General features: G+C 40.5%; 1 pseudogene across 1 annotated transcript; it reads left to right on the top strand.

Annotated features, from left to right (window-relative positions):
* The first annotated feature begins 10342 nt into the window (after window positions 1-10342).
* LOC112631874 lies at window positions 10343-10675 on the top strand (annotated as a pseudogene). Its single transcript, XR_003121215.1, has one exon. The product of XR_003121215.1 is annotated as a 60S ribosomal protein L37 pseudogene (transcript).
* Window positions 10676-12212: the final 1537 nt, after the last annotated feature.

Consider the following 12212-nt stretch of genomic DNA (forward strand, 5'->3'; position numbering starts at 1 on the left):
CGGGTGTGTGTGATAGGCGTTCTTTCAGCTCCAACCTATAACCCTTTTGGTAAACACACAATTCCCTCTCCAGATTCTTACATGCTTCCTCAATTGTTTAGAATCAGGGTACCTGGCATGGCCATGGCAGCCAAGATAGTATCAAGCTTTACTTTCTCCAGCCCTACTATGAAAACAGCTAGTATTTTTTTGTTTTCCAAATATGAAACAACAGTATAATTTTAAATGAGCTTCTGTAAACTACACCCCCACCCCACCCTCACTCCCATTCCAACCTTCTCACTCTTCAGGGATTAGGTGCAGAGTAGTTTTAGTTGAACAAGAAACCAAACCCTTGAAAGACCGTTCACAGGAACACGGTATTCTTCTCACCCTCAAAAGCTTTAACCTGTGTTATTTTTGGCAGAAGTGGTACTTTCTGGTTATTTTTGGCAGAAGTGGTATCTGGCCTAAGTGGTATTTTCGCTCAGGGAAGATGGTTGTTTAAACATAAGTTTCTTTAACCTGGCTGTGTGCACAGTCAGAAAATCTCACTCTAGAAAATCTGCCTAGGAAAATAGCATTAGCGAGCACATTCTTTTATAATTCTTTGTGTTTCTATAGCCTCTATTGCCCAAAGATATTTTAAATTTTGTTCTTTCCAGTGACATATAAGTTTTCTTAGAACAGGTCCTGTGTGAAGAAATACTCGAATTTTAACTCAAATGCCGAGTTTATTTTTTTTTTTAATGCCATGGGCCAGTTATCTAAATTTCTAAGATAAAAATGCTCACTACCTCATGTAGGCTTTGCGATGGGTTTTTGTTGTTGTTGAAATGATAAGTAGATCATGGTTAAATGTTCTCTCCTTTTACTATGAAAAGGTCCACACACTTAAATTCAGTGAATCATGAGCGTTGATTTTTTTCCCGTTTTTTTTGTTTTGTTTTGTTTTGTTTTTTTGTGGCAGTACCACTAAAGTGCATATATGTGCCAAAGTTCCCAAATAATTCAATTGCAATTGGAACCAATGGTATGTGTTGCCTGGTGATTTAGAGTTGTGTTTTTCAAGATTTTTACAATGTCTGTTACATATTTTAAATATTACCTTCCTCAACTTTAAATGACAGTTTTATAGTAAATACTAACAAATTGTGCTCGATGTTCTTTCTCATCTCCACACACCTCTCCTAACCCTTCACCAACTACTCAGCTCATTCCCCCGGTGGCAGACTAGTTCTCTCATACCTCTACCAATGTTTTAAATATAAATAAATAACATCAAATAGGTCTTGCACATCTTCATTCCCTTGTTACAATGCACGTTGGCAGCAGTAATCTTTTCCTTTAGATCAGCTTGTTTGAAATACGATGACACTTAAAAGGGAAGGCCGACTGGAAGGACACCAATAAAAACACCAGCTCAGCTTAAAGCAATTTGATTTCAACCTGAAATGAATTACCTTGCAACACAAATAGATAATGGCAAACAGGATATGCTACTTATCAAGACTATTCCCTTCTGAGAGTCAGATCTCCAAGTTCCTTTGAAACTTGTTTCCATGTAAGAATAAAATAATATGATCTCCCCAAACATTTAGGGGCAGACGAACTAATCAGAAGAGGGAAAAAACTCTGAGAATCCAGTGTTCACTCATTGTTGATTTCTGAAGTGACAGCTCCAGTTTGACCTTCCAAAGCCAAAAACAAAACCAAACCAAAACTCTACCAGTGCAGGCTGTTAACTGAAGCAGCCTTTCTAGAAGGGAGAACTACAGAATAGTTTCTCAGGAGGCTGTGTCTATGATGAGCTTTACAAACTAGAAATTTGTAACGACGTAGAAGGATGCCTTGGTTGTGTTTTCACACATAATGTGCAATGTTTAAATTAAATGATTTTTCTTTTTATGTGCAATGTCTAGAAGACAGTTATGTGATGGCCTTTTTTTTAGTAATTCTTATAAGTGATAATATATCTGAACCATTTTCATTTTGCACATTACTGGATTGATCATTATTGTGGGTATCCCAAAAAGCATATACCTTCCTGGGAACCCTTTGAGAAAAAACAATTTCCCTACTGTTTCAAAATATTACGACTATGTTTATAGTCCTCTTTACTGCATTAAGACAGTTAATAACATTCTCTTTTTTGGTGCAAATTACTTTGTGTACATATTCTTGATAATTGCCCTTATAATGTAGGCACTAAGGGACTATTTGAGATATTAGCAAAGATTGTAGCAACATCAAGTTTATTGTCTTGGTGGGATGCAAGACAAAGAATAGTGATTAATAATCTCTACAAAGTTTGAAATCTACTAAGACTGTTGGTAAAAAGTGTAATTCAACTTGTAAAATATGTCACTTCATGCCACTAAAAATTAAATGCAAATTCCCCAAATTGGGTCTTAATCACATTAATATAGATCTTCTATGGCAACATTGTTTGGGAAGTTTTGTGCTTTATTTTATCTGAATCAGTCTGTAAACTGTATGGTGAACCAAAATATCCAAAAAATAGAGATAGTTAAATCAATTCTGTCAATTTTTTCAAAGACTGCTGAGGAAGCATGATCTAGTGGTTAAAACGGAGGCCTGGGAAAACTAGAATAAAACCAAAATTCTACCCTCAGCTGAATAATTATATTTTACTATGCTTTATTTACCCCATGTAGAAAAATGATAACATTGCTATCTGCCAGGGTGCTTGGGAGGAATGTGCTTCTAGAATCTTCAGAGCCTCACACCCAGTGCCATGCCCCTCTTGTCAGAGGCCTCTCCATGTGGCACTGTGTGTACAAGCATTCAGCAACCTTCTTTACCTTGTCATAGTATCTGTAACAATTCGATTTTCTATTGACGTTCCCATGGGGTCTTCTGAAAGGTTTACCAGATTTTAAAGGTGGAGGGATGCATCATTTATCACTGACCTACCTAAGCTATCATAATCATTGTATTGGTATATAAAGGAAGGAAGAAATATGGTGCCCTATCATAATTTGAATTTCCATCTGTAGCTGGATTTTGTACAATTTAACACTTTGGAGTTTTCCGTTCCACTGTTAAATGATAAAGTTTACACATCTGTACCTAAGAATCTGAAATCTTATTAGGTAATTGCATAAATGAAGTGTTTTACACAAAGTATTAAAATTTGTATCAGAAAGAGCAGCTCACTTTCTTTCTCAGTCAATACTGGCATATGTAAAACACTTTTAAAGCTCTCATCGAAATAACAGACTAAAACGTTTTCCTGTCTTCCGGTTAGTCATTACCTAGATAGATATTTTTCTTTTAGATAAACAATCTACAGTGGTTTACTAAAGCTTGCATTGATATTCCCCAATAGTGTTTGCTGCTGGAGTTTTATTCCAGCAGCTACACGAAATGAGTCCACGGTGCAGAGCAGGCAGGGCCCTCTGGAACCTGAGATTATTTGTTCTCTCACTGTTCTAAAGGTAATTAAGGAGCATTGCATGTTTCTCAATTAATGATTTCTCATTCAACAGGGGATCTTTGATGCTAATTTGTTTTAATCAGGGCAGAGGCTTCTCAAAAACTCTAAACAATTCAGTGAAGAGGAACTAGGAATTTTTAATCAAGTGGAAGAGATTTAAATGCTATGAGGGATGCATCCATCATGCGCCTTCAATTCCTGTTCATTTAACTGTGTTCTTTTGAGTTTTCTAAACCAATGCGAGAATTAAGAAATAGAGTATGTTGTATTCCATAGTACACTTTTTCCTTATATATTTGTGTGTAAATATAATGGACTTCAATTTCTCCCATTTAAAGCCTGCTTACATTCAACCTTTATTTCTCTCTGTATATAGAATATGTTTATACATACATCTTAATCCTCCTAATTGTTATATACACTAGGAAAAGTAGGAAACATGTATGTAAGAGTATACGTATATATATGTAGCAAAAGAATGCTGGAGGATACATTACAAATAAGCATTACATTTAAAACATTCTTTTTATCCCTTGGACAACTGTCACTGAGTGGCTGTTCATATTTTGAGCAGCTAAAATCAAACCCAATGTACACAAACATTCATAAGTTCTGCAGCCGTTGCGCCTTGAAGAGGCATTGCAGCCTGATTAGATCCTAGTTTGTGTGAAAAATGACTTCACCAGGTGACTTTGCCCTTACGAAAGTAAATACTCAAAGTGGTGAAATTAGAATAACTGCTTTTCTTTTCTAATGATCAGCTTTTGTCTCACTCTGATGTTTTCGAATCATAGCTACTTTACAGAATGCCAATCATGTGAAAATGATGTTTATTTTTTTACCTTCCTCTAACTGAATGTAGAAAAATCTCAACAAATGTTTGGGAGGCCTAACTAGTTACAAACTTAGTGGGTCGCTGTATTGAAATAAGTGGGGAAATGGCCTGCTTTTTTGTTTGTCTGTTTTTTGTTTTTGTTTTGAGTCAGAGTCTTGCTCTGTTGCCCAGGTTGGGGTGCAATGGTGCGGTCTCGGCTCACTGCAACCTCCACCTCCCAGGTTCAAGCGATTCTCCTGCCTCAGCCTACCCAGTAGCTGGGATTACAGGCACCTGCCACCACACCCAGCTAATTTTTTTTTTTTTTCTTAGTGGAGACAGTGAAACCATGTTGACCAGGCTGGTCTCGAACTCCTGACCTCAAATGATCTGTTTACCTCGGCCTCCCAAAGTGCTAGGATTATAGGCATGAGCCACCATGCCCAGCCTGTTTGTCTGTTTTTTAACCAGTAGCTCTCAAACTTTAGAGTACGTTAGAATCTTCTGAAGGTGTGCTAAAACAGATTGCTGGGGCCCACTCCCAGAGTTTCTCATTCAGTAGGTCTGGGGTTGGGCCAGAATGTTTATTTCCAACAAATTCTCAAGTAATGCTGGAACTCGAGGATCGCCATGTGAGAACTGTTAGAAACAAATCAAAAATAAGGCGGGCGTGGTTTGAATGCAGCACTGAGCAAAGAATCTGCCTTCCTCATATATTTCAGCCTATTTTCCACAGGGTCTCTGCCAGAAAGTAGGCAGTCCTCGTATGTCTCTGAAGTGGCCTCCAGGGTGAATTTCTGGGCAGGGGCTAAGTGGTGGAGTTGGGTAAGTGGGATGACATTATTGTCTGTATTTTAATTCATGGAGTGCTCCTTGGAGGGCTTTGCTGGAATAACAAACACCTGAAAACAAACTTTTAAATGGAAATAGTGTCGTGGTACACCTGTGCAAATGGGCAATGCTAGCACCAAACTGACTTGTGAAAAGCTAGACCAGGGAGACATTTCCCAGCCCTGCTGTTAATAAGAATGATCTGGTGTTCTGTTGGACATGAGTATTTTAAATAAGGCTGCAATTGATTCTTAACAGACAAGTTTGGGGAGCTCTATTTAAGGACGCAATCGGTTTTCCTTGGAACTATTCTTCACAGAGTTGCTAAATTGCTCATGGAGCTTCAGGGAGAAGGCCATTCACATCAAGCCTCTGTCTGGGGCACGTGCCCCCTTGCTGCCCACGCTGACCTCCTCTGCTGGGGCTTTCCCTGACGTGTGGCATAATTTCCTTGGTGGCTGTGAATTGGCCCAGTGTGCCTCTCAGTTGTATAATCTTCATGCACAGTGTGATACATTCAATTATGACTCGTTTTTGTTCTGTCAATGCTGGTTTATTTTTTTCTGACTCTCGTAAGGTAGTTTTACGAGAGTAAGAAGTGAGAAGGTCCTCATACTGGTTTCATTGATTATTTAATTGCATTTACATTTGCCCTTAAAATTCATTAGTGGACTTAGAATTAATTAGTAGACATGCAATCAAGTCAAAAGATGACCCTGTAGTGAAATGCATCTTCTGAAAGTTCGAGTATTTGGTAGCACCTACTATGGGCTACACACCATGCCATGTTATTTAATCCTCCCACAACCAGTAAAAGAAGAATATTAGAGTCCCCATTATACCGAGGCTTAGAGCATTGACCTGTCTAAGCTCACATGGCTAGCAAGTGCAGACAGGGGAAAAATCCACCATGTGCTGCTTCCCCCAAACCTGCTGTGATTAACACACAACCTTCATACAGTGTCAGAAAAAATGATGTCAGAAACTCTGACCACCATTCCTTTATCATATTTTCCAATGACAGAAACCTTTTTAATCCAAGACATAGTCTCCCTTTTCTAATGGGCACCCTTCATTTTTCAAGTTGTCCTCGGTCTCCCATGTGAAGGTAAATGAGCTCTAGCTCTCTCCAGCTTCAGGAAGTCTTAGACTTTCAGTTGCCCGTGACCCACCATGTCCATGAGTCAGCCTGATGAATCACACAGTCATCACTGTGCGTGTTCCTGGGCTGGCTTCAGACCTAATCATGTCACATCATTGGGTCACAAAAGTGCTAGTGATCTAATCAAAAGTGACTTGCTATTACATCTTGATGCCATCATTTCATCCATATTCCACGTCGCTGGGATTTTCAGATCTCTAGGCTGTAGTTGCAATGCTTGTTTCAGTCCAGTGCAAAAAGTCATCAGCACAATAGTCCAATCTAGTGACACTTGTGCTTCGTTAGTACTTACCTTGGATAGTGTTAAGCACACCTCCCTTCTCTACTCCTTGGGCTTACTGAGCAGTGGACCGTGTCTTCTGCTGTCATTTACCCAGCTTTTCCCCGACTCTTAAGCTTTGGAGAAACAAAGCACCAGTTATCATGTGTCCTCTAGATAGTATATGTATCGGGTCAAGTCACAGTACAAGTTGTTATGAAAGGCATTAACATTCCTTCCTAGAACTCTAGTGTTGCTATCATAAACACTATCTAAGCATGGAGGTCTTCTTTATACAGATTGCATACTAACAGGAATTCACACACAGCACTTTTCAGTTAAAGCATGCTTGTGGGACTAGGTAGGTTACTTTTTTTTTTTTTGTCCCAACCTTGGTTTCCTCATTTGTCTAACAAGGGCCTTTTTCAGGACATACTGGCAGATTCTGTCTGAATTCTCAGCTGGTGATAATGCTATTGTGCTTACCTGCATTGCCATGGCTTTTATGAAATAGCTCTGAGAAGACTGTGAGGACCTGTCAGCTTCATTTAATTCCACAAGAAATACATGTTCTTAAAATGGCACACGAGTCATCCTAGGAATGTGATGTGCAAGGTCAAGAGGTTTCCTTCTGTAATATTTTTGGTCTCCTTTGGTTATGCTTGGGTTGGCATCCTAGCATATTGAAAGAACATGGGTATTAAAGACTCTTCTCAGAGATTTTATTTTTTCTCATACAGATCCTCTGCATCATACATACTTTAAATATTCTTTATCCACCAGCACCAAAATACTAAATTCTTATTTCTCAGTGAAGCTCAATTTGGGTAGCGAAAGGACTATATATTGTCACTTCATCATCTCAGCTTTGTGTTGAAACTTCGTTACCTCTAAAGGGATTTTATGAAACACATTCTTTCCACACAGAAGATAAAATGAGATGTGGAGGATTCATAAATTATTTGGGCATCAAACGATTCTGTATAAAAATTGCCAGTTAACAGAGACAGGAATGTTGATGCCCTGTAGAAACAGTCTTCTAAAAAGATTATTGGAAATATTTTGCGGTGGCCAACTTTCAGAAGAAATACCACAATTACTTTATGGTTATATTGAACAGGAACAACCATTTTTCCATCTGGGGCCAAAATAAAGGGTAATTCTCCATCAAGCATGGCCCTAACAGCCTAGAAACATGCAAATACTAAGTAACTAGCTGGTCTGTTTGTATGCAACATGCAGATAGATGTCTGACCTAGATACATTCCTAAAATTAATTTAACGGCACTGCACTGGGTCTGGCTAATACTCTAACAAGTTTTTTTTTTCTTTAATGATGAGCATAAACCCTGAGGGCATTGTGTTTGATAGAAGTGACAGCTCTGCAAGATGCAGGCTTCTCTAAGAGTGAGTATGCTGACTCAGAAAAAAGAAGGACAGAGTCGGATGGTCAGGGAGTTGTCAGACAAATTAGTAACCTCCTAGATTAAAAGTTATGTAGCTAATCAGTGGTACAGACATACTTTAACCATGTCCCAACAGAGGAGGTGACTTTTTAAAGGTGCATTCCTTAAAAGAAAAATCAGTATAGGACCTAGAATCTACATTGTGAAATGAGTCAGTGTCGTCCTCCTTAGATTATTTGACATAGCTTGAATTCTATTTCACCTGAATAAGGGAGTTTGGTTTATTTCTTCTTCTTTTTTCCCCCCACCTCAGCCTCAGTAAGATCCATCATGTGCCTGAAACCACACAGGGCATTGAAATCTTTGTCTTTCAAATACGCTCTGAAATAAAATCGCAGATGTTTGTGTATTTCTAAGATATTGCATAATTAAGTCTGATATCAATGAGGGAATTGAAACAAGCAATTCAGCAAGAAAGATAGGTATTTTATGTCTGTTTGCCTGGAATTTGCTTTAAAGTAGCTTAAGTTACACTCAAGATTAATTAATCGTGTGGTTGATTGCTGTGATGCATGGAGCTGAGGGACATCCCTCTGATTTGGAAGGTACGTGCAGGAGACCTGATATAACCAGCCTGAAATAAGTATCCCAAAAAGGACACGCCGGAGTATCTCTAAATGGAGGGGCTGAGGAAATGAGACTTACCTAGTTTAGTAGTTCAGTGTAAGCATCAGAGTCCTAACTATTATCGATAGCATCTACCCAATTCAGGTATCATGGCACTTGAAGGGAATGTTGAGTTTGTGACTTTTGAAGATGATTAAAGGATTCTTAAGATTCTGTTACAAACTCAAGAGTGAGTGCTCTAGGCACATCGCCATATAGTAACTCCTCAGGAAGATGCTTAGTGATACACTGCCATGCACTGGGGTTCGGACAGCAATGTAAGGTTCCTCTTCGCTGGGAAGAATGGGTGGGTCTTTGGTATCCAGGAGGCTGCATCTGAACTCCAGTTTTCTGTGCCTTGTCCCTGTTTTGTTGGTTCCTTCTGACGACCTTATGTTTGTTTCATCACTTAGGGTACATTGAGCTACAAATAACAGACAATTTGAGTAGTAGTAGAATGAGCCATAAGGAATTTATAGTTCACTTAACAAGACAGTATGGCAGTGGGCAGTCCTGAGATTGTTTTGATGTTTCAGAGGTGTTTCCCTGCTCTGCTTCTCACCCTCAGTGGATTGGCTTTTATCCACCAATGTGTCCATCTCAGTCACAAGATGGCCACCATGGCTCCGGGCCTTACCTCCTCACATGACTGTGCAAAGCAAGAAGGCAGGGAAGGGGCGATCTTGCTTTCTCTTTAAAACCCTCTTGTGTTTCATCAGGAAGGGAAATCTTCAGAAGCCCACCTGCCCTTCAGCATATCCTCTCTCAGCTTTCATGAGCTGAGACTGAGCCACATGCTTACCCTAGACCAGTGAATCTTCTGGCAAGGGGGAATGGGATCAGTCTAGACCCTCTCTATTCAAAGTATGATCCAAAGGAGTTGTTTCCTGGGCTGAGCACACTGCAACTTGGGAAAATCAAGATTATGTTAGCAAGATAAGTGGAAATGGCTTTAGGGTGGGCAACCCATCAGTGTCTGTGCAGTCTTAAAATTCCTCATCACTTAGACTGGGAATGTCACCTGTTTTGGCGACCACTACTTTTCTCTCCAAAATGTTCTGCAAAATACTGGCTGTTTATATTACTGCTAACCCAGGGAATGGTTGTGGTGCACTTGGGTGACCCTGCAGCTATGTCCCCTGTCTACTGGCACTTTGACCATTTTAGTATTCTCTGGGTGCCGAGACAAAGGGCACATGTGTCTTCCACTCCCTTTGGCAGGAAGCATGACTTTCTGAATAGAGTCCAAGCTGAAACTGGCCCCTCACTATGACAGATGGAATATTAGGACAAATATTCATGTCCTAATCCCAGGAACCTGTGGATGTTAGCAGATATGGCAAAACAGACTTTGTAAATGTGATTAAGGTAAGGATATGAGGATGGGAAGGTTACCCTGGATTATCCACTTGGGCCCTAAATGTGATCACAAGTGTCTTTGTGAGTGAAGCAGAAGAAGATTTGACTGACTACAGAGGGGGAGAAGGCAATGCGACAACAGAGGCAAAGACTGGAGTGAGGATACTATCAGCCAAGAAATGTCATCAGCCACCAGAGAGGCTACAGGATGGATTCTCCTCTGGAGTTTCTAGAAGGAACCAGAATCAGTTTTCCTCTGGAGTTTCTAGAAGGAACCAGAATCAGTTTTCCTCTGGAGTTTCTAGAAGGAACAAGACCTGCCAGTAATTTAATTTTAGCCATGTGCCACTCATTTTGGACCTCTGGCCTCCAGAGCTATGAAAGAACACATCTCGGCAGAAGCCATATGACGAAGAGAACGTCATCGTTTGGAAAGTGTCGCAATAAGACGCACACATTGTGCCGCCGCAGTGGCTCTAAGGCCTACCACCTTCAGAAGTCGACCTGTGGCAAATGTGGCTACCCTGCCAAGCGCAAGAGAAAGTATAACTGGAGTGCCAAGGCTAAAAGACGAAATACTACCGGAACTGGTCGAATGAGGCACCTAAAAATTGTATACCGCAGATTCAGGCATGGATTCCGTGAAGGAACAACACCTAAACCCAAGAGGGCAGCTGTTGCAGCATCTAGTTCATCTTAAGAATGTCAGCGATTAGTCATGCAATAAATGTTCTGGTTTTAAAAAATAAAAAAAAAAATTAAAATTAAAAAAAGAACACATCTCTATTGTTTTAAGCCACTAGGTTTGTGATAATTTGTTACAGCAGCCACCAAGAAGTGAACATGCCCATGTTGCAGCCCTCGACATTCCCTGTTTGACAACTTTAAACCCAGCAATGTTATTTTTAATTATTTCAGTATAAATACAAATGACATTATAGATCTTTTTTTTTTTTTGACAAGACATTCAAAACCTGTTAGAATACAGTCCCAGTTGGGTTAGGATAAGATTTAGACTCCAGGAAGCTCACAGAGGCAGTTATCCTGCGCCATCTTACTTGCAGGTCATTGGTTACCATCATTACCTTGCCCACCTGCAAGACATGGTAACAGGAGGGTGGGCCTGAGATTCGCACCCCTCCTCCCTCACACACACACAGCTTCACTTCAGCTGCTCATAGAATAGAAAGGAAGGAGCACAATTAGTCAACCAACTTTACAGATGCTTTTCTGATTCCTTTCTACAGTGATTTGAGTAAATTGTACTTTGCTCCACCAAAACCATTTGACAGGACAATAAAGACAGAGAAAGGTCAAGGCGCCAGCTCTGAGGAGACTAAACGTGCTGCCGGAGTGAATAAAGGGCGGCCATTAGCAACCTTGAAGGGATGCGAGCTGACTCGGGAAAAGACTCAGAGGGGACAGGAAGGTCTCATGCACAGCCATGGCCATAGGCAAAGGCCACAGCTCAGGCCAGCCCGGGGGAGGCCATAATTCTGCAGACGGGAAGGCCTGACCTCCAAGAAGGAGAAGAAGCCATTCCTGGCGTTGGCACGTTTGTGCTGATGGAAGCTTTTAAAGAAGCTCTTTGGACTGTTCATCTCAGGCCATTTGGATAGAGATGGATGAGGGTCTGAACTGAGGGAGACTAATGTGAAGAATAATTGTTTTCACTGCTGGGAAGGAGGGGGAAGAAGCTGTCACAATCTTGCAAGCACAGCTTCTTCTCAGAAATGTGCTCGCAGACCTGCCGTCTGCTCCTAAGCTCATGTTCTTCTAAATGGTGCTCATTGCAACACAGCCACCTTTGTGGCTCTTTCCACTGCTGGTGGGCCACCATGCTGCAGAGCCATCTTTTCCACCTCCAGGTCTGCTGGGTACAGAGCCTGATCCTCTGGCCCTTGACTTCTTTATTTGGAAATAAATGAATATTCAGCACTGCCTCACTGGCACATCTGAGCCTTGTGGTGCAACCTTTTGCCAATGGCGAGGACTGATATATGAAGTTTAGAGTGGTTGTGTGTGTGTGTGTGTGTTTGTGTGTGTGTGAACACCTGCGTGCATGCGTGCACATTAACGTTCCCCTTATTTACATCATCTTGGTGGTGCCCCTCTGAAAATAAAACACATCCTCAAGAAAACCACAGCTTGGCTCCTTATCTCAAAAGAAAGAAGCCCCAAGTTAAAATACAAAAAGAAATAATACAGTAATATTCAATTCTGGATTTTGAGGTTACAAAGGCCCAAGTCCTAGCATAAGCAATAGGTTGAACAGA

The sequence above is a fragment of the Theropithecus gelada genome, chromosome 9 (assembly GCF_003255815.1).
Source record: "Theropithecus gelada isolate Dixy chromosome 9, Tgel_1.0, whole genome shotgun sequence".
Taxonomy (NCBI): Eukaryota; Metazoa; Chordata; class Mammalia; order Primates; family Cercopithecidae; genus Theropithecus; species Theropithecus gelada.